Source organism: Phascolarctos cinereus, unplaced genomic scaffold, assembly GCF_003287225.1.
Source record: "Phascolarctos cinereus isolate Bilbo 61053 unplaced genomic scaffold, phaCin_HiC Scaffold_8;HRSCAF=390, whole genome shotgun sequence".
In the NCBI taxonomy this organism is placed as follows: domain Eukaryota; kingdom Metazoa; phylum Chordata; class Mammalia; order Diprotodontia; family Phascolarctidae; genus Phascolarctos; species Phascolarctos cinereus.
The window spans coordinates 75,830,383-75,852,406 of record NW_027556291.1 but is presented as its reverse complement, the minus strand read 5'-3'; positions in this window follow the sequence as shown (position 1 = coordinate 75,852,406).

Below are 22,024 nucleotides of genomic sequence, written 5' to 3'. Positions count from 1 at the left end.
AAATTTAACCCGTTTCCTCGTCGATATCATAGGAGCATCAGAGTAGATGGTCTTTAAGAGCCCTTCCAAGGTGAAAAATTGTCCACTCTGCACCTTGGTTTCCTCATCTTTAAAACTAATGCTCCTTGCACTTGGTTTCCTCATCTTTAAAACTTACGCTCCTTGCTCTGTCTTCTTGCCATGAGGAAAGAGTGCCATGTAAACGTGCCATCTTCACCATTTTATTATTTTTGGGGGGGGGGGCCTAGGCAATGGGGTTAAGTGACTTGCCCAGGGTCACACAGCTAGTAAGTGTTATGTGTCTGAGGCCGTATTTGAACTCAGGTCTTTCTGAATCCAGGGCCAGTGCTCTATCCACTGTGCCACCTAGCCGCTCCCCATCTTCACCATTTTAAAGAAGTTGGCAAGGAGTTCAGGGTGTGGCCTCAGTGCAGGGAGCCAGGAATGGGCCAGGCCAAATTATCAAATAGGGAAATCACTGGCCCAGGGGAACAGTGTTCAATTTGAGTCAGAGAACCTGAGTTTGAATCTTGACTTGGCTGCTTTCTGTGTGATTCTGGGCAAGTCACTTAACTTTTCTCAGCCTTTGTTTTCCTTAGCTACAGAGTGAAGGAGTTGACTTGCTCAACTTCTAAGGCCCCTTTCAGTTCTAGATTGAGGATCCTTGGCCTCCTCGATTCATTTACACAATCATTAGGCAACTTGGTTGAGGTACAGAGGTGGAGCTGGGTAAGGACAGGCAAATTAGCAGCCTACCAGCTACTGGCACCAGATACAGAAACAGCCAGACCCCTCAGGACTTTCTCCTGTTTCCAAAAACACTTGCTCCTGTGACCAGGGGCCCTCCAGCTTGGCCCTAACTTCTACCTTCCAGACTTTTTTCCATCTTCACCACTCCTCTGTCCCGATAACATATTCCCCCAAACATTCGGATTTATGCATATCTCACAGCAGAACAGTTGGGAGACAAAGCTTCAGCAAACAAGTCAGAACGGTGATTCACAGCTGCATGACAGATAACTCTCCCTGAAGACTCTGTTACATAAGTTTTATCCACATCTTTTTCGCTAGGCCAGGAGTGGGGAACCTTCAGCCTCGAGGTCCTCAAGTTGTAGATCCTCAAGTACGGCCCTTTGACTGAATCCAAGTTGTACAGAACAAATCCTTTTATGAAGGGGGACTTGTTCTGTGTAATTTGGATGCAGTCAAAGGGCCACACTTGAGGATCTAGAGGGCCACATGTGGCCTCAAGGCTTCAGGTTCCCCACCCCAGATAGGCCTCTACAAAAAGGGATTTAAGGACCACTGTCAGGTAGGGAAACCTTAATTGTCATAGAGCACTCTTACCCTTAGCCCCTAGAAAGTGCTGGATAAGGGATGAGTACCTGCTACAAATGATCTTCCTTGCTAATTACTAGAGTCAGAGGCAGATGGAGGGGAAGACCTCCAGGGTCAGGGATCTGCCCAGAACACCTCAGCAAGATCTAGGGGTGGGGGCTTTATGATAAGTCCCAAATTGGGGATAAAGGATTCTTGGAATGCAAGGAGGAGGATTGAGGACTTTAGGTACAAACTGGAGGACCAGGCCTTTGAACCACCAGTCCCCTTTGACCTCCTAAACAGGGCAGCTGGCCCTGCTCGCTTGATGGATCCTAGCCCCCACAGCTGAAGGCCACCACATACTGGAGTGGAGGGGAATGACTGCCATCTATGCATTTCCCTCCTTGGCTTCTGAGCTGGGAGGTAGCTGTCTGGTAGATGGCCTGGCCTGGGCTTTCTTGAAGGATGGAATGGCCCATTCTATCCCTTTGGAGCATTCCTTGTTCTTGATTGACACTGCATACACCCTGATCACTTTCTGACCAATGGAAACTGACCCTTCCCTTGGCAATGAGCTATAGTCAAGGATTGAAACCTCAGCATTCCCCCCAGTTGTCTTTAAAAACCCTCGTCGTGGGGCAGCTAGGTAGTACAGTGGATAGAGATCCAGTCTTGAAGTCAGGAGGACCTGAGTTCAAATCTAGCCTCAGACACTTGACACTTACTAGCTGTGTGACCTTGGGCAAGTTACATAACCCTGATTGAAAAAAAAAACCGTCATCATCAGATCCTGGGAAGGTGCTATAGTAGAGGAAAGAGAACATCAGGTGGGTAGTCATGTAGTACTGGATGGGATGTGTTTGAATTCTGCCTTTAGTACTTAGTAAACCATTGTGACTATGGGCAAGTCACTTTACTGTCCTGTTCCTCTGTAAAAGCAGGAGCTTATTTATACCCTTTGACCCAGATGTCTCTGTTTTGATGCCAAAACACTCCAAGAAGCACTTTTTGTGGTAGCAGAAGCCTGGAAATAAAGTGGGTTTGAGGAATGGCCAAACAAATGGTAGTCTGTGGTACTAGATGGATATCCTTTCACTGTTTTTAAAGAAAGAAAAGTAATGAATGTCAAGAATTCAAAGAAGCCTAAAAAAGCTTCCATGAACTGAGGAAAAGTGAAGTGAGCATAACTGGGGCACAAGATGTAGTTATGGAGAAATTTAAGTGATTTGCCCAAGGTAAGTGACTGAGAGAGAATTTGAACCCAGGTCTTCTAATTCCAGTTTCCTATCTACTAGACCATACTGCCTTTTTAGGCAACCACTACAGTAATATTAAGTGGAAAGAACCCAAAAAAGGCACGAAATTGGACATGCAAACAAATGTGTACATGCAAGCTCTATACAGGATCAATAGGAAATAATGACCAGAGGGAAGGCACTAGAATTCAGAGGGGTTGGGGAAAGCTGCCTGTAGAAGGTGGGGTTTTAGTTGGGACTTAAAGGAAGCTGGGGAGGTCAGTAGTCAGTGGAGTAAGGAGAGTGTCCCAGGCATGGGGGACAGCCAGAAAGAATGCTGGGAACCAAGAGATGGAGGCTCTTGTTCATGGAATAGCCAGGAAGTTAGGGTCACTGGATCGAAGAGTATGTGTGAGGGAGTAAGGTGTAAGAAGACTGGAAAGGTAAGAGGGAGCAGGACAATGAAGGGCATTTTGTATTTGCTTCTGGAGGCCATAGGGAGCCACCGGAGTTTATCAAATAGGAGGGTGATATGGTTGGGCCTGCACTTTGGGAAGATCACTTTGGTGGCTGAATGGAGGACGGATTGGAGTGGAGAAGATATTTGAGGCAGGCAGACCCACCAGTAGCTATTGCAATAGTCAAAGCAGTAGGTGATGAGGGCCTGCACCAGGATTGGAGGAGCAGTGTTGGGAAAGAAGGGGGAGTATTAGAGAGATGTTTTGAAGGCTAGATTTGGCAACAGATCGAGATATGGGAGGTGAGAGAGAGATTGAGGAGTGGAGGATGACAGGCTTGGAACATAGCCTCAGAGCTAGCAATACTACTACTAGGCATGTACCCCAAAGAAATCAAAGAAAGGAAAAGGACTCAACATGCAAAAATATTTATAGCAGTAAATTTGTAGTAGCAGCAAAAAACTGGAAATTAAAGGGCTGTTCTATTGGGGAATGGTGAAACAATATGAAAGTCATGCAATATTATTGTACCTTAAGAAATAACAAAATTGGGGCAACTAGGTGGCACAGTGGATAGAGCCCCAGCCCTGGAGTCAGGAAGACCTAAGTTTAAATCCTACCTCAGAGGCTTGACACTTGCTAGCTATGTGATCCTGGGCAAGTCACTTAACCCCACTTGTTGGGGCGGGGGGGGGGGAGAAAGGAAATCACAAAATGGAGTTCCAGAGAAGCCTGAGAAGACTTGGATAACCTGGTGCAAAATGAAGCAAGTAGGACGAAGAGAACAAATTGTATAGTGGTGACACCGCTGTAAAGACAATCCACTCTGAAAGACTTGATAATTCTGGTCGATACAATGCCTGACCACAATTCCAGAAAAACCAATGATGAACTGTGCTCCTTATCTCCTGAGAGAGGAGGAGGTGATATACTCATGCTGCCCATTAGGACATGAATCTTTGGTTGTGGCCAACAAGGAGGTTTGTTTCCCTGAATCCTTATTTGTTAGGAGGATTTTCTTTTTATTGTTGGTCACAGGGGAGGGAAGTGGGAAGAGAAAGAAAATCCTTTTTAATTCTAAATATAACAAAATTGTATGAAAAAGAAAATGGAAGAACAGAACAAAAAAAAATGCCGAAAGAACTAGATGTGACACCACCTCATCTATTCTCCCTTAGCAAATCACCTTTTAAATTACATTCTTGCTATTTTTTTTCTGGAAAAAGTGAATGCTTTGAGAGAATGAGGAAGACTAATAAACTAACAGAAAAAGAGAGGAGGGGGAATGGTGTTGCTTTTCAGTGTCATTACGTAAACAACCAATGTAGAGGGCAAAACACATCCACCAATCACAATGAATTCTCTATCACTCACACACCTGAGCATCTAAATTGAGTGAACAAAAATTAAGACCCATTAAGCAAATGCAGTCTCTGGGCTGAGCATGTGTATATATGTTTGTGTGCATGGGGGATTGTTTGACTTTTAATGGCATTTAATTCTGAAACTTTTGTTTACATTTTCCTACTAAAAATTAAATCCACCTCTCCTAAAAAGAGGGAGGAAGGAAAGCAGGAAGGACAGACAGAAGTCAGGCAGGATGGATGGATGGATGGATGAATGGATATGTGGACTAAGTAGAAGATCTCAGTGGGACCTTTCAGAAAGTGAAAAATGACAATATAATGTAAAGACACAATCAGCCTGAGAAATGCTTGGTGACTTTGAGTAAGTCACCTTCCTTTTCTGGACCTCATTTTTTTCTGTGAAGTGGTCATCATCCGACCATGAGCTGGAAAGGAACTTAGTGCATCTTAATTAGAATCATAGATCATTAGAGGGAGAAGAGACCCACCTTAGAGGTCATCTATTCCAATCCCCTCATTTTATAGAGGAGAGAACCCAGGCCCAGAGAGGTGAGGAGTAGTGAGCATGTGAAACTAGCTTAGGGGCTCCTAGCTCGGGGACCTCAAAGGCCAGCTAACCCAATCCCCTGTCTTATAAAGACAAGGAAACTGAGGTAAACAGAGGTTAAGTGAGTTACCCAGGGTCACACCATCAGCAGTGACTTAGAGAACCCAGCTCTTCCTAACTCCAGGTCCCTATCCATTATGTTGCACTCCAGGTCCCTATTTACCACACCACACTGCCTTTCACATGCAATGACTACAACAACGTAAATGGAAAGAACAAAAAGAAGACACTGCCCAATTGTATTAATGTACAAGCTTATCCTATAATGAGAGATGGCAAAATGCACAGTCAATCCATCAAGCCACAGGTGTTTGTGAAGCACCTACTATCTGTGGGGTATCTCGCTCCCTTCTTTTAGCTCGGAATGGAATATGCTGTCCGACTTGGATGTAGGCTAGTTTTAAGAGACTGGAGACAAATATGCAAAAATGGGTTTTGTGAAAAACAAAGTATCCCAATGACGTTTTTTTTTCTTTAAATTAATACCATGTGGGGTTGCACACTAGACAGTCTCCAAGGTCCTGTCCAACTCTGATGGCTCAATGCTTCATATACAGTCTCCTACCTCCAGGCACAGGAACATATAGATCTTCTCCCTCTCCCTCTTCCTTTTCCTCTCTCTCCTCTCCCTCTTTTTCCTCTCCCACCTCTCCCTCTCTTTCCTCCCCTCTCCCTCTCCCTCTTTCCTCTCCGTCTCCCTCTTTCCTCCCCTCTCCCTCTTTTCCCCCTTTTTCCTCCTCTCTCCCTCTTTCCCTTTTTCCTCCCCTCTCCCTCCTGTCCCTCTTTCCTCTCCCCTCCCTCTTTTCCCTCTCTTTCCTCCCCTCTCCCTCCTGTCCCTCTTTCTCTCCTTTCCCTCTTTTCCCTCTTTCTTCCCCTCTCCCTCCTCTCCTTCTTTCCTCTCCCTCTTTCCTCCTCTCTCCCTTTTTTCCTTCTCCCTCTTTCCTCCCCTCTCCTTCTCTCCCCTCTCTTCTTTCCACCCCACCCCCACTTCTGCATTCTGGGGCTGTGTTAACCAAGTCTAGCATTCTCAGACAGATGAGGTCAAGGCTGCGGCTGCCAAGGCAACCTGGTTAAAAGCAGCCTAGGAAAGATCTTGAAAGGCACAGTGATTCAATAGAGTAGAGCTCTTATTTGGCGGGGGGCCCACGTTGTCCCTTAAAAGTATTTATGGAGAAAGATTAAATGGTCCTGAGGACCCCCATGATTGAAAATCCGAGTGTGACCTTTGAGAAAGTCTTGTATGACAACATATCATAGAAGCACAACTGGTGTCAGTGGAAAAAACCCTGACCTGAGAGTTGCTCTGTGAACTTGGGTAAATTATTGCCTATGGACCTCAGTTTTCTCCTTTGCAAAATGGTCATCATCCAACCATGACCTGGAAAGGATCTCAGAGCATCTTGATTAGAATCCTAGATCATTAGAGAGAGAAGAGACCCCACTATAGAGGTTTATTCCAACCCCCTCATTTTATAGAGGAGAGAACCCATGCCCAGAAAGGTGAAGAGACTTAAACCAAGGTCATACAGCTAGTACTCACCAGAGACAAGATTCGAATCTAGTTCCTTTAGTTCCAGGTCCTTTGTTCTTTTTACTGGGGGAATCCACTACCGCCAAAGGCAAATTATTCCACTTTTAGGCCTCTGGAATTGCTGGAAAGCTTTTTCTTCCTCAATCTCCAATCTCACTCTCTGGTGCTCTTTTCTCCTCTCCTCATTGTTCCTAGTTCTGCCCTCAGGGGTCAAGTGGAACAAGTCTAAAGTTTCTTGACAGCTTTTCAATAATTGAAGACCCCTATTGTAGTCCTATTCAAGCCTTCTTTTCAGACTCACCATTCCCTTTTGCTTTGAGCATGCAGCTGTATGCAGCTGACTTTATATTTAGTGGTACAGTTATCTCTTTCACATCGCGAGGGTTAGGGGCTTGGCACCCCATCAATCTGAAAAATCTGGGTAAAAATTTTTGTCCCTCCCTTTGTACCGGAGAAGAAGTCTGATTTTCTTTTTCTTTTTCTTTTATGGGGTGTTTACAGTACCTTATTGTGAAATTTGGGTTAAGTATTTGGTCACAGGCTCTGGGTGATCTGCTGGTCTTCTCTTGCCATCTGCAACTTCCACAACCCCCCCCCAAAAAAAAATTCCCATTTAATTTCTTATTCCGACCGGTGATATTGAAACCACGATGGGGAAAGTCAAGATGTGGAAGGGATAACTGTATTAAATTCCATCTTGTTAGATTCAACCCATCACAATCATTCTCCTGCTGGGCAGGCAGGTCATCATGCCTGGAGGACAACAGAAGGGAACAAATGTGCAGGAGCCACCCCAGCAGGGGGCCAAGTGACAGTGCTTAATTGGTTCTACTCCAGATTTGGAAAAAAGTTGCTCAGATTCCAGTTGCAAAGCTTGCTGTGTGTTGGGGGGAAAAAAATCCTCTGTACAATGGGGGGGGGGGGCTGGAGAAAGTGATTTCTAAACCCTGCCTCCCCACCTCCAGCTCTAAAATCTCTCATGATTTTCTTCCTTTTTTTAATCCTTCCCACCCCCTCAAATTCCCTTGCATTCACTCATCTACCTAAATAAGGGGATTCTTAACCCTTTTTTCTGTCAAGGATCTCTCTTTGGTAGTCTAATGAAGCCAATGGACCCTTCTCAGAATCATGTTTTTGACTAATTGGAGGAAGGGGCAGATAGGTGGCACAGTGGATAGAGCACTGGCCCTAAAGTCAGGAGGACCTGAGTTCAAATATGGCCTCAGACACATAACACTCACTAGTTGTGTGACTCTGGGCAAGTCACTTAACCCCCAATTGCCTCACCATAAAAAAATAATAATAATAATAATAATTAGAGGAAATGCTAAATTTTAGTTAGGAGTGAGTGAAAGCAAAGTTGCCAATTTTTTTCCCCATCCAAGTTCATGGAGCCCTCTGAAACTAATCCATGAACGGAAACCCTGAATTAGAGTTATGTGGATTTTGGAATATGGAGAGACTATAAGAAAGGAGGGTTGGAGTAGATGAGAGCCTAGCCAAAGGAAGGGAAGACGGTTGGATTGTGGGGGAGAAAATGTTAATTGGTTACCTTGAGCAGTGAGATGTATAACTCTGGACTGAGGGGAATTGATTCTTTATAACCACTTTCCCCTTCTCCTTCTGGACTTCTTAGATGTGCCAGGCAGAATGTCTCAGCTGGAAGAAAACCACCATTACCATTGTTTACATTTGTGCCATGCATACATTAATTCTGTTTGATCCCCTTAGAACGTAAACTCCTTGAGGGAAGGAACTGCCTCATTTTTGGTCACAGTCAGGGTGCAGGACCATCTCTAGTCATCCTGATCTGTATCTGGCCACTAGACCCAGATGGCTCTGGAGGAGAAAGTGAGGCTGGTGACTTTGCACAGCCTCCCTCACTTAAATCCAATTCACTTGCAAGACATGGCATCATCTTCCTGATGCCATGATCCTCTTTGAGAACGAATGACAAACGACAACACAATCAGGGCTTAACAAATATTTGCGAAATTCTTAGACCGATTTTTCTTATTCTTTTTCCATCTCCTTTGGGCCTCATAAACCTGGCTCCCCACAGAAGACACTGCATCCAGAGTTACCCTCTCCAATACTAAGTGTATCCTCTTCCTTTTGGAATCCTTTCACATCATCCCCCTGCCTCCACCACCACCAGAGGGGTGGGAAGGTAAGGAGGTCCCTTGCCACACTTCTGACTCTTCACTACCACTTCCAGGCAGGCCCCCTTCTCCCTTTTACTCACTGACTCCTCCTCTTTTGAGGTTCCCCTCCATCCTGCTATGTTTAGGGCCCTACCCTGATCCTGGGGGACTATTATCTACCAGATCATTATCCTTCCTTTTTCAATCAGTTGATAGACATGTATTAAGCACCTACTATGTGCCAGACATTTTGCTAAGCACTAGGGATACAAAGAAAGGCAAAAGACAATCCCTGCAAACAACTACATACAAACAAGATATAGACAGAATAAACTGGGAGTAGTCAACAGAGGGAAGACACTAGCATTGTGGGGAGTTTCTCACAGGACTCAGTACCTGCCTCACAGGCTTCCTTTCCACCCTAATGTTATATTGCATTTATATAATATTTTTTGTAAAAGTTTTTTGATTTATATGTAAATTGAATTTAAGTGAGGCACAGTTGCACAAAGTCATAGGCCTCAATCTCTCCTTCTGAGTCATCACAGTCCAGTGGCAGGACAAAGTCAAGATGACTGGTGATGGTTCGGGATGCAGTGATGGCCTTGGCATCTTCGATGTCTGACCAAGCTCTAAGCGCTCCACAGCTCCTGCTTCAGCTGCCTTCATGGCCATTGGAACAAATTATTCTTATCTGCCCATTCCACCAGGGGAAGTCTTCACATGCTTGGGATAGACACCCCTTTAACTCACCAATGGGTTTAAGACCCCTCAGTTACCCTCAACCTGGTTTAGCCCCTCTGTCAAAACGGTTTACCAGGGTGTGGCTGCTGCCCATGCCACAGTTTCTTGGAGCCAATGGTAAGAGTGAAGTGGGACAGGTGGACACCAAAGGTGGAAAGCAGCCCTCGCCCCAGAGGTACTAGTCTTCCCTGCACACACCCTATGCCCCTATATAATATTAGAATATAATTACTAATTAATTTTATTAATAATATATTGGGCCTTATATTAGGTCTCTTTAATTTACACATTAAAGTTCAATCAAGCATCCTGGCTTCCCAATTCATCAGCTTCCTCAACTTGGGCACCAGCTACCCATAGGAATGGCCACACCTTTGATCTGGTCAACACCTCCAAGATCCGTCACTCTGAAATGCCTCTATCTGGCCATGGTCCTTGTCCTGCCTGCATTCTCAAGCTCTTTGAAGAGTCATCATCCATTTCCCACACCTAGATGTGTGTGTATCCTTTGAACCAAGAGATCCCCACAAGAAACTTTAGACTCACCCAGACTTGGGTTTGATCCTGAGGGTTGGACTTCCAAGGGATCAACTACTCCCAGGATCTCTGAATCTTGATTTTATTTTTATTTTTTATTTTTTTAGGCAATTGGGGTTAAATGACTTGCCCAGGGTCACACAGCTAGTAAGTGTCAAGTGTTTGGTCTGAGGCTGGATTTGAACTCAGGTCCTCCTGACTTCAGGGCTGGTACTCTATCCACTGCGCCACCTAGCTGCTCCAGTCTCTGAATCTTTAATGACTTACCCGGATGTCTCCAGGAAAATCTCTAAAACAAAATTGGCTATGTCTCATGTCTAGAGTTTCCCCATATTTGGATAATAGGGTCACTTCTCCCAAAGATACTAAAAGTACAGTATGGGTATTAGGTATGAGGTAAATTTTCATTTCCTCTATCACAGAAATAGCTGAAGACATGACTCACGAGCCTTCATGAACAAATACAAGCCCATTATACTTTTTTATACAAAGGTAAAGACCCTTGGTGGGTCTGCTGAAAAGATATTTCACATTGACCTCTGATGTGCACTGTGTCCAATCAAATTACAGGCAGCTAGATGAGGCAAGCAGACAGAGTGTTGGGCCTGGAGTCAGGAAGACATGAGTTCAAATCCAGCCTCAGACACTTCCTAGCTGTGTGACCTGGGCAAGTCACTTCACCCTGTTTCCCTCAGTTTCCTCATATATAAAATGGGGATCATAATAACACCTACCTCACAGGGCTGTTTTGAGGATTACAAGAGATATTTGTAAAGTGCTTACTTAGCACAATGTTTGGCACTTAAATGTTTATATCCTGCCATTTACCCCTTTATGGAGTATTAACTAAGTGCAGATCTCCTGCTAGGGCAGGGCTTTGGGATTTTCCTGTTGGTAGTTTTCTTCTCTGAGAAGCAAATTGTTATGGAAATCCCTCTCTGGGCAGCTAATGCCCCACTTAGGAACTCTCAAACTCAGGTTTACCCATAAAGTAACCTTCAAGGATGGAAATGCCCATTCTCAGATCTTAGTCACAGACATACTAAGAAAAGGAAACAGACTAAGGCAGGGGTGGGGAATCTGCGGCCACATGTGGCTCTCTAGGTCCTTGGGTGCGGCCCTTTGACTGAGTCCAAGTTTTACAGAACAAATCCTTTTTTTTTTTTTGGCTAAGCAGTGGGGTTAAGTCACTTGCCCAGAACAAATCCTTTTATTAAAATGTGGCCTCGAGGCTGAAAGTTCCCCACCCCTGGACTAAGGCATCCAGAACTGCAAGATCTTAGGGATTCCAGTCTCAGGCTCACTTTGGCACACACATGTCTACATATCTCTCACTGCCATATGTTTCTCTACTGTTAAGTAAGCATTGCTGTTAGGTGGAGTGGGAGGGGAGGGGAGGGAAAGGATCCTCCATTGCTGGAAGTCCTATAGAGAGGAAGTATGTGAAAAGAGAGAAGGGACCAGGGGCAGCTAGGTGGCGCAGTGGATAGAGCACTGGCCCTGGAGTCAGGAGGACCTGAGTTCAAATCCAGCCTCAGACACATAACACTCATTAGCTATGTGACTCTGGGCAAGTCACTTAACCCCAATTGCCTCACCAAAAAAAAAAAAAGAGAGAGAGAGAGAGGGGACCAAAAAAGGACAGTCATTTGCTCAGTTCTATCTCACATCCCCCCTTCCTCTCACTCAACAGATATCAAGAGGCAGCCCCTGTTTCTGAGGACAAATCAGGAGCTCCCCAAGTCATCCCAGAAACTAGGGCACATTTGTCTAGCTTGGTGGGAAGTGACTCCTTCCAAGCCCTAATCTCACAAAGTGGATTAGTAAATTAATAAGAAACTTTCCTGATCAATACCCCCTCCCTATAACATGAGGGTGTCCCCCCAAGGCTCTGTCCTGGGCTTTCTTTTTTCTACACACTCAGTGATATCAGCTCCTAGAGATTCCATTCAGCTATCTATTAGACCAAGGTCCTTGAGGGCAAGGACTGTCTTTTGTCTCTTTTTGTATCCCCAGTGCTTAGCACAGTGCCTGGCACATAGTAGAAATAAATGTTTAAATGTTTATTTACTATCATCTCCATCCAGATGACTCCCAGACCTATATATCCAGCCCTCATCTCTTTCCCACTAGACCTCCATCTATCACCACCTGCTAGAGTTCTCCAGCTGGATGTCCCATAGGTACCTCAAACTCAACATGTCCAAAACAATACCCATTATGTTTCCCCTATATTTTCCCTTCCTTTCCTTTTTCTAGAAGGTTGGAAATACTCATTTCTCAGGATCGTTTGTGGCTGATGTGTGTTTAGAAAAGGAAATTGGCAGAAAACAGTCAAAACTGCTGTCTTTTGCCTCAGTTTCTTCATTAACAAAATGGAGACAATAACCCTTGACCTACCTGCTCAAAGGGCTGTTGTGAGAAAAATGCTTATGTGAGCTGTCCTTCCCAAAGCCCTATATCTTCTTTCCAGAAGAGAGTTAAAATGATGGCATCAGTGGCTTAGGGATCATCATACCTTTCCCAGGAAGCCTTTTCTGAAGGATCCACCCAACCCATATTGATCCACCTTTTTTCAACCTTCTTCAGCACTCCCTGCCTGTATCTGTCATTTGGACATCTCCACCTTGAAGTCTCATGAGCATCTCAAAGTCAATATGTCCAAAACAGAGCTCATTGTCTTTTCCCCAAAATGCTCCCTTCTTCCTAACTTCATTCTTGACTCTTCACCCCATTTATCTCTTTGATTGTCAATTCTTGTCTATTCCACCTCCTCAAGGTCTCTCCCATCCATCCCCTTCTCTCAACTTACACCAGAACCACCCAAACCCTCATCATCTCTTGCCTAACATATGCCAATAGCATCCTAATGATTCTCCCAACATTCAATCTCTCTTCTTTCATAAGACATTCTCCCCGACAAATACACACAGTGTCAGTGGGAAGAGGAGGCGCATACATAGAGTAACAAATAGAAATGGAGGCATCCTCAGGGGATGATTGTGGCCCAAATAACTCAGCATTTGAGTCCATGATGTTCCCAGTGGGTGGGTCACTCCACTGGACTGCCTGGGATTGCTTCTTCACCTCCTCCAGCTGTCAGCTTAGCTGTCATCCTTAGCAGGTACCTTGACCTTGGGACTGGTAGAAGCCTCTACAGTTCTGCTCCTTCAGGGCCCCACCAAAAAGGCCTGACTCTTACCAAGCAGGAAGTAGGAGAGAAGAGTTGTCCAAGCAAGCTAATGCCCTTAGACTTAGCCTTTGCATTGACTTTGCTACACACACACACACACACACACACACACACACACACACGCACACGCACAGAACACACATGGCCAAAGCAACTCGCTCTGACACTGTAGGACTCTGATGTTGTTTTTTTTTTCTCTTCTTATAGTAGTCTCATATGCTCCCCTGAATGTGATGTGTCTCCTGGGCAGGTCAGTCAGCTGGGATCCCTGGACCTTCTCCCCTCCATGGCTCAACTCGACTGGGCAGCTGGACTCTGGTCCTGTTCTCTGCCAGGTGTGGTGTCTCCTGCTGGAGGAATTTCTCCGCTGAAAGACACCATTGTCAATGGAGGCAAAGGATAGAAGTCTCTTTATCCTACCCCCTGGAACCCTGGAAAAGAGAAATGATGAAGAATGATCTTTCTATCAAGAGCTGGGTCCTTCTTCTATAGCTAGATCTCTTCTCACTGCCAGAGATGACTCCTTCACTGCTTGAGTTCCTCCAATCTGGACCATTCCAGAGCTGGCAAGCTTGCTTTTTACTTACTTTTAAATTTTTTTGTAATCCACTTGGTATAACATATTTGATTTTAATGTAACTTTTATTTTAATTAACAAACTTTTTTATTCCCCTTAACTTCTCCCTGTGCCCAATTGAAAAAAAAAAAAGAAAAAGAAAAACATTCTTTGTAACAAATAGTCAAGCAAAAAAATTCCCACACTGGTTGTAACCAAAAATTCTGTCCATTGAGTCCATCACCTCTTTGCCAAGAAATAGGTAGTGTGCATCATCATCTGTCCTCTGGAGTAATGGTTGGTCATTTCATTGATCAGCATTCTCACATCCTTCAAAGCTGCTGGTCATTACAGTGTTGTTGTTCTCATATAGATTGTTTTCTGTGTTCTGCCTACTTTGTTCTGTATCAGTTCACACAAACCTCAGGTTTCTTTGAAACCTTCCATTTCATCATTTATTATAGCTATTATAGATATTCTACTATATCAATATACTATAATGCATTTAACCATTCCCCAATGGATGGGCACCCCTATTAATTTCTATTTCTTTGACACTACTATAATAGTGCTATAACTATTTCTGTACATATGGATCCTTTTCCTTTTTCTTTGATCTCTTTGGGATATAGGTTTAATAGTGTTATTGATGGGTCAAAAAGGGCATGCACACTTTGGAGAACTGGGAGGCATAGTTCCAAATTGCATTCTAGAATGGCCATATCAATTCACAGCCCCTGCCTCTATTTGCCCACAGCCCCTCCGACATTTGTCATTTTCCTTTTGAGTCATCTTTGCCGATTGGATGGTATGAAATGGACCCTCAGTTGCTTTAATTTGCATTTCTCTATTACACATATGGAGCATTTTTTTTCCCACAAGGTTATTCAATAGCTTGGATTTCTTCCTTTGAAAAGTGTGTGTTCAGATCTTTTCATCATTTATCAATTAGAGAATGGTTCTTATTCTTATCAATTTAAATAAATCTTTTATTTATCTTGGAAATGAGCTCTTTATCAGAGAAACTTGCTGCAAAAGACATTTTTCCCAATTATTTCCTTCTCATTTTAGCTGCATTGGTTTTGTTTCTGCAAAACCTTTTAAATTTCATATACTCAAAATTGTCCATTTTATCTTCTCTCCATTCCTTGTTTGCTCATGAATTCTTCCTTATCCATAATTTGGAAAATTAATTTCTTCCTCGCTTCTCTAATTTGCTTATGATGTCACCATTGATGTCTAAATTGGGTATCTGTTTGGAGCCCACTGAAAGCTTGCTTTTCAAAGGCCACAAGGGGTGTGTCTAGTCTAGGGGTAGGGAACGTATGGCCTCGAGACCACATGTGGCCCTCTAGGTCCTCAGGTGTGGCCCTTTGACCACTTCACAGAACAAATCCCCTTAAGAAAAGGAAACTTGAACTTGGTCAAAAGGCCGCACTCAAGGACCTAGAAGGCCACATGTGGCCTTGAGGCTGCAGGTTCACCACCCCTGGTCTTATCCTTCAGTCAACCCATAATTCCATCAAGCTTGATTAAGAAACTTCATACCACATAAAGAAGTAAAGAAAATGTAGGTAAACACTTTTTTATGTTTTCTTTTCATTTCCTTCATATCACATTTTCAGGCTGATTACACATCACCCCCTACTCAGGCACTCTGTGTCCCAGGCAAACTGGTCTTCTTGCTGTTCCCTGTATATGGCATTCCATCTCCCCCCTCTTGGCTTTTACCCTAGCTGTTCCCCATGCCTGGAATGCTCTCCCTCCTCAAGTCCACCACTTGGAAACATTTGTTCCTGTCTAGGCTCGGCTCAAATGCCTGTTCGAGTATAATAAGCTCCTTGAGAGCAGGGAGTGGTCACTTTTGTCTTTGTATGCTCAGTGCCTAGCAATGTGTTTAATAAATGTTTGCTATTAGTTGATCAATCAGATTAAAAAACGGCTAGATTAGCAAGAGAATTGTCCTCTTGTTTCCCAAACCAGTTGTCTAGTGTGGACCAGGAAACCTTACCCATGGCTATAACTTTTGCTTTGAGTATCTTTAGGATTCTTTGTTTCCTTCCTCAGACAGCACATTGCCAAAAGTGTGGCCCTTTATTCATAAGTTTCACAGATTGGCAAAACCTCAGTATATTTCGGGTCCAGCATCCATGTTCTCTTTATGAATTGGGACAGGGGCAAAGATGGAAAAAATGTTATAAAGGTTTCCTGCAAGTCCTAGGCAAGGCATGAGAAAGGCTGTAATGGTCAGTCTTCTTAACTTCCCACATCCAAAAGGAGGGAAACACTTCCAGAGTGGCTTCCAAAGCATTAGCATCTGCTCAAGGCAAGGGTGCTTATCATAGCAGCCTAGAGGGAGATCAAAGGAATCTGGAGTTGAAGGAGCATAATCAGAAGGGGCTGAGGACTTGAGACAGAAACCAAGGGACTCATCCTCTCAGATGCTACCTCCCACTTTCCCTCCTCCACCTGAAGGCTACCTCCTGCCTTTTTCCCAGCCAAGTCCCCATCCCATAGCCTACCACAAGGCCCCCTCTCAATGTAAATCAATAAACTTAATGTCTTCAAGCACTACTTAGTCAGTTTCATAAGAGCTTGGCCTCTGAAATGAGGCCTCTCCTTTTGGAGAGGAAAAGCCTATTACAACCAAGGCTCTGAGAATGGATAGACTCTTGTTATGGGGAGAAAAACAGCTGACTGTTTCTCCCTAGCCCAATGACTGGCTATGAGAGGGTTACAGTCTTTCTAAAAGAGCTACAGGGGGGCAGCTAGGTGGTGCAGTGGATAGAACACTGGCCCTGGATTCAGGAGGACCTGAGTTCAAATCCGACCTCAGATACATAACACTTACTAGCTGTGTGACCTTTGGCAAGTCACTTAACCCCATTGCCTAACCAAAAATAAAATAAAATAAAAGAGCTACAACTTAAGGCTCTGGGCTTTATAAGTTAAAAGAGCCCACTCTTATGGGGAAGAGGTAGCACCTCATCTGATGACTGGCAGCTGAAGCCAGAAGCTGGAAACAAGGGAGAAACTACACAGCCTTGTGTCCAATGGAGCCTCCTCTGGCAGCATCCTTCAGCAACCATGGATTCAGTGGCACTCTGTCAAGGTATAGCCTTAGGAAAGCAATAGTAGAAAGTACACGCTACATAAGACCATCAACAAACAGGCCCAAAAGGCATCAATGGGCCTCCGATAGCACAAGTAGCCCATCCATGTATTGTACCCTGACCATGTGCGTCTACTGTGGGTGCCCTTCCACCTCTTCTCTTCTACCCTTCCCATTGGTGGTATGTGTGTTTGTGAGAGTATGGCCTAGGCTTGGAGAGACAATGTTTTTATTGTTGTTTTTTCTTACTATGCTATTTCATTAAATGACTGCTTCAAATTGATTGTGTGCTCTGGCTGATGAATTAAAGTTAATCCTTTGGTGGGGACTCATGAGCTTTGAAGTGGATGTGGACCCAGAGAGTATCTTGAATCTGGGGTAATTTACCTGAGGGAACTCACACAGTGGTGTGAGTTGGGGGGAGTTCCCGGGGGGGGGCACAAATATAACCTCTGCCGCATAAGGGAGAATGCTCTAACAATTAGAGCTGTTCCAAAGGGAAGTGGGTTCCATAGGAAGTAGTGAGTTCTCATCTCTGGAAGTTTTTACTTAGAACCTTGATGAGCCCTTGTTGGAGATGCTGTAGAAGGGTGAGGATTGGACTAGAATTCAGGGGTTGGGAACCTGCGGCCTTGAGCCACATGTGGCCCTCTAGGTCCTCAAGTGCGGCCCTTTGAATCCAAACTTCCCAGAACAAATCCCCTTCATAAAAGGATTTGTTCTGTAAAACTTGGACTCAGTCAAAAGGCCTCACTTGAGGACCTAGAGGGAATTTGTTCTGTGAAGTTTGGATGAGGGCCTAGAGGGTCACATGTGGCCTTGATGATGCAGGTTCCCCACCCCTGGACTACATGGTGTCTGAGATTGCTTCCAGCCCTGAGACTGTGATTGATTCTATTCAATAAATTATGGAGCTGGGACTGGAACCCACATCTCCTGACTCTGTTAGTACATTTATCTTTCTCCTGTGTTACATGCCCTTTCAGCTTCATTCATTCAGTTATTTATTTTTTCATTAAAACCAGATGTATTAACTACCTACTGAATAGATAGCTCCATTTGGGGAGGTAGACAAGGTCGCTCTCTTCTTTGGCTCCTAAATGATGGTCTCTTCTCTCACAGTTCACAGTCTACTAGATACAAGCACAGGTCACTATTGGGCATGAAAATAACGTGATAGGATAAATGCATTTGAGAGCTTCAAAGCAAAGTGTCCTGTGAGATCTCAGGAGGAAGGTTATCAGGAACCATGAGGATTAGAGCACACTGCCCTAAGGAGTTGGCATTGGTATTGAGCTTTCAAGGTGGAGATTCTACAGGTAAAGAAGGGAAGTAAGGAAATTGCAGGCAGAGGGGCTAGTGTGAGGAAAGGCATGGATGTGGGAAGATACATGTTTGTAGGCCAAAAAGGAATACAGATGGAGCACCAAGAATATGGCAAGGAGTGGCATGAGCTAAGTCTAGAAAGGGAGTATGGCATTCAGTTGAAGAAAGCCTGGAATGCCAGGTAGAAGAACTTAACTTTACTCAGTTTCCTGCAATTAAGTCTCCTGCAACAAGCCTCTTTCTATTTCTGGCTGGGGGACTCCCATCAGAGAAGCCCTCTGGATAAGATCTGGGATCACTTCCAACCAGCTGTTAAAATCATCAGCGGTTCAATTTCCCTGAGTATGGATATTTCCTGGTCTTGTGACAGATGAGAATGTTTAACAGGGGCTCGTGGCCTCTTCCTTTGCAGCTGGAACAAATCTGTAAACTTCTCCTCTTTCATTCTCACCCCTGCTTAGGCTGGGGGATTGGAAGTAGGGGTTGTTCTCCACATTCTACCGCTGGTGAAACTGAGGCATGCAGCAAGTTGAAGGCTGATAAAGAATTCCTTTGTAAGTCAGTGAGAAAATATAGAGACATGGAGGTATAGTGAGAGTCAGTGTAGTAGAAAGAGTGCTGGATATATAGTTCTAATCCCAGTTCTGCTATTAGCTAGCTGTGTGACTTTGGGCAAGTCATTTCCCCTCTCTGGGCTTTGGTGCCCTAGCTAATGAGGAGGTTGAGCAAAATATAAGGATCCTTCTAGCTCTGAATCCTATGATTATAGCACTATTAGTTCCCAAGTGGGAAAGAATGGAGCAAACTAAGAATTCTTTATAGTCTGAGTTCTCAGTGGAGGCTGATGGATTAATTCACCTTGCTTAAGTGGGAAGTGCTGGTGTCGAAGAGGTTCCTATCTTGCACAAAGAACAAAGACAATATGGAGACACAAGAGACACCATTTATTTCCCTTTACTGCCACCGCACCACTATTATCATTGTGAAGCATTTTTATTCACCTACTGTGTGCCAGGCACTATGCTTCATGCTGAGGATTCAAAGAAAGGCAAAAAATGAGTCCCTCCCCATAAGAAGCTCGAAGTCTAATGAGGAAACCAACACACCAACAATTCTGTGTGAACAAGATACACGGGAGGGAATCTGAGAGGGAAGGCTCCAGCAATCCCAACTGGGGATTCTACTGGGAAGGTCCCCTTATGCAAGATGAGATTTGAGCTGGGATTCTGGAAGGAGGCCAGAAGAACCAGGAGGTGGAGATGCAGAGGTAGAGCATATGATATGCATGGGGGACAGCTGGAGAGGATGCAAAATCAGGAAATACACTGTTGTGTTTGAGGGGCAGCCCGTGACACTGGATGGAAGAGGAGGTGGAGGGGAGTAAAGCATAAGGAGACAAGAAAGGTAGGAAGGGATCTGGTTACAAAGGGCTTTAAAAACCAAACTCAGGATTTCCCTACCTCTTCAAAGTACAGTTCACCTGTCCCTAGACACCCTTGGCTACTAAAGCATCTTTGGATGGTATGTTTGATTTGAATGTTAGTATGGGACCCGAGGACTATAGCTGGGATCTACCATGGTAAATGAGCCATGGCTATGGACCATACCCATACCTGGCTTAGGGAAGGAATAGGTACAATGAGGTGGGGGGCGGGGGGGGGAGATCAGCTAATGTGGGCCCAGCATGGGCAGGAGGCTCTGATTGGTGCCAATAAAAATGGAGGCTTAAGATGAGCCTTCTCCCCAAAGTGGATGATAGTGCAGAGTACATGCTACCCTGAGCATGTGCAGGTATCCTATGACTGTTTCCTGTCTGCATACTGCATGGCGAAGAAAAGCTTTTAATTAATTGGCTGCCGAGCCACTCTCGGTTGAGTGTGCAGACAAAAGATTGCAACAAAGAAACTCGATTGCTATTTCCTTTCTTTATAGCCACAAGGTCTAAAGATAACTCTCTGGGCAAGCCTATGTTTGGGCTTAGACCACCTCCTGTCTGTGCCTTTTTCCTTTGGACAAGGCCTTGTGAGGTCTCAAAAAGTAGAAGAGCCCCCCAAAGGTGAAGCAACCTAGTCTGGGAAGGGGCCAGCCCTGAGGACTGATACAGCCCAGCTGCTGAGATGACATGTACTACAAAGGAGCAACTTTTCCACAGGTTACCTGTGACAGCCGGAAGGGCAGAGTTCGAGATGGGAGAGAGTGCCTCTCTTTGAAGGGACATTTTTGTATTTCAGGTCTTGCTATATTTTTTCAGTAAGTATCTAAAAGTTAATTGATGTTAATGGGGTAAATTATATCAGGGAGATATCAACAGATAATGATAATACAATAACAATAATAATATTTGTATTGCTCCTGCTCTGTGCCAGGCACTGTGCTAAGTGTAATACATTTATATAGCGCTTACCACATGCCAGACACTGTGCTGAGCACTTTCCAATTATTATCTCATATGATCTTCACAACAAACCTGGGAGGTAGGTACTATTATGGTCCTCATTTTACAGATAAGGGAAACTGAGGCAGACAGAGTTTTAATAATAATAATAGGTAACATTTATATGGAGCAGTTAGGTGATACAATGGATAGAGCACCAGGCCTAGTATCAGGAAGACTCATCTGCCTGAGTTCAAGTTTGGCTTCTGACACTTACTAGCTGTGTGACCCTGGACAAGTCACTTAACCCTATTTGCCTCAATTTCTTCGTCTACAAAATAAGCTGGGGAAGGAAATGGCAAACCATTCCAGTATCTTGGCCAGGAAAACCCCAAATGGGATCACAAGGAGTTGGACAGTACTGAAACAACAAAAGAGAACATTTATACAGCACTTACTGTGTGCCAGGCACCATGTTAGGTGCTTTACAATTATTATCTCATTTGAGCCTTGCAACAAGCCAATTAAATAGTTATTATTTATCATCCCCATTTTACAGATAAGGAAACAAAGACAGTCAGAGGCTAACTGACTTGTCCAGAGTGACCCAGCTAGTAAGTGTCTGAGGCAGGATTCGAACTCACATCTTCCTGATTCCAAGCCCAAGCTCTACCCACCACACCACTTAGCTGCCCTAAAATGAAGATGTTGAACTTGAGTTCTAAGGGTCCTTCCAGCTCTAATATCCTCTGGTTATCTGATTACCTCATATGAACAAGTAGATGGGTAGATGCTGACGGCTCATCCTATGTATGATGTCTGAGAAGGAACACAAAGGCAGCCCTGATGTGCTAGAAAGAACCTTGGGTTTAGAACCAAAGTACCAGCTTCTGTCCCTTTGGTACCTGTATGAACTTACGTAAATCCCTTCACTTTTTTTGTTTTTGGCTAGGCATGGGGGTTAAGTGACTTGCCCAGGGTCACACAGCTAGTGCTGTTATGTGTCTGAGGTCAGATTTGAACTCAGGTCCTCCTGACTTCAGGGCAGATGCTCTATCCACTGCGCCACCTAGCTGCCCCTAGCCTTCACTTCTCTTTAATGTCTAAAATGAGGTGAGTTGGGTAAGATGATCTCTATAAAATTCTTTCTAAATAGAAATCCTCTGAGAGTTACAGGATATAGTAAGGAAGAGAGGAGGAGGGAGTAACCAGGTTGGTGAATTTCTCCATAGGGGCCCTGGGGCACACTAATGCCCCACTGGAGTTCATGGTGCTGATCAAAGGAATGGGAGTAGGACAACAGTAACCAGCACATATAAGTAATGATGAGCAGGCAGACTTCAGAAAAACCTGGAAAGACTTTTATGAACTGATGCTGAGTGAAACAAGCAGAACCAGGAGAACATTGTACACAGTAACAGCCACACTGTTCGATGACTGACTTTGATAGACTTAGCTCTTCTCAGCAATGCAATGATCCAAGACATTTCCAAAAGATGGGAAATACTATCCACATCTAG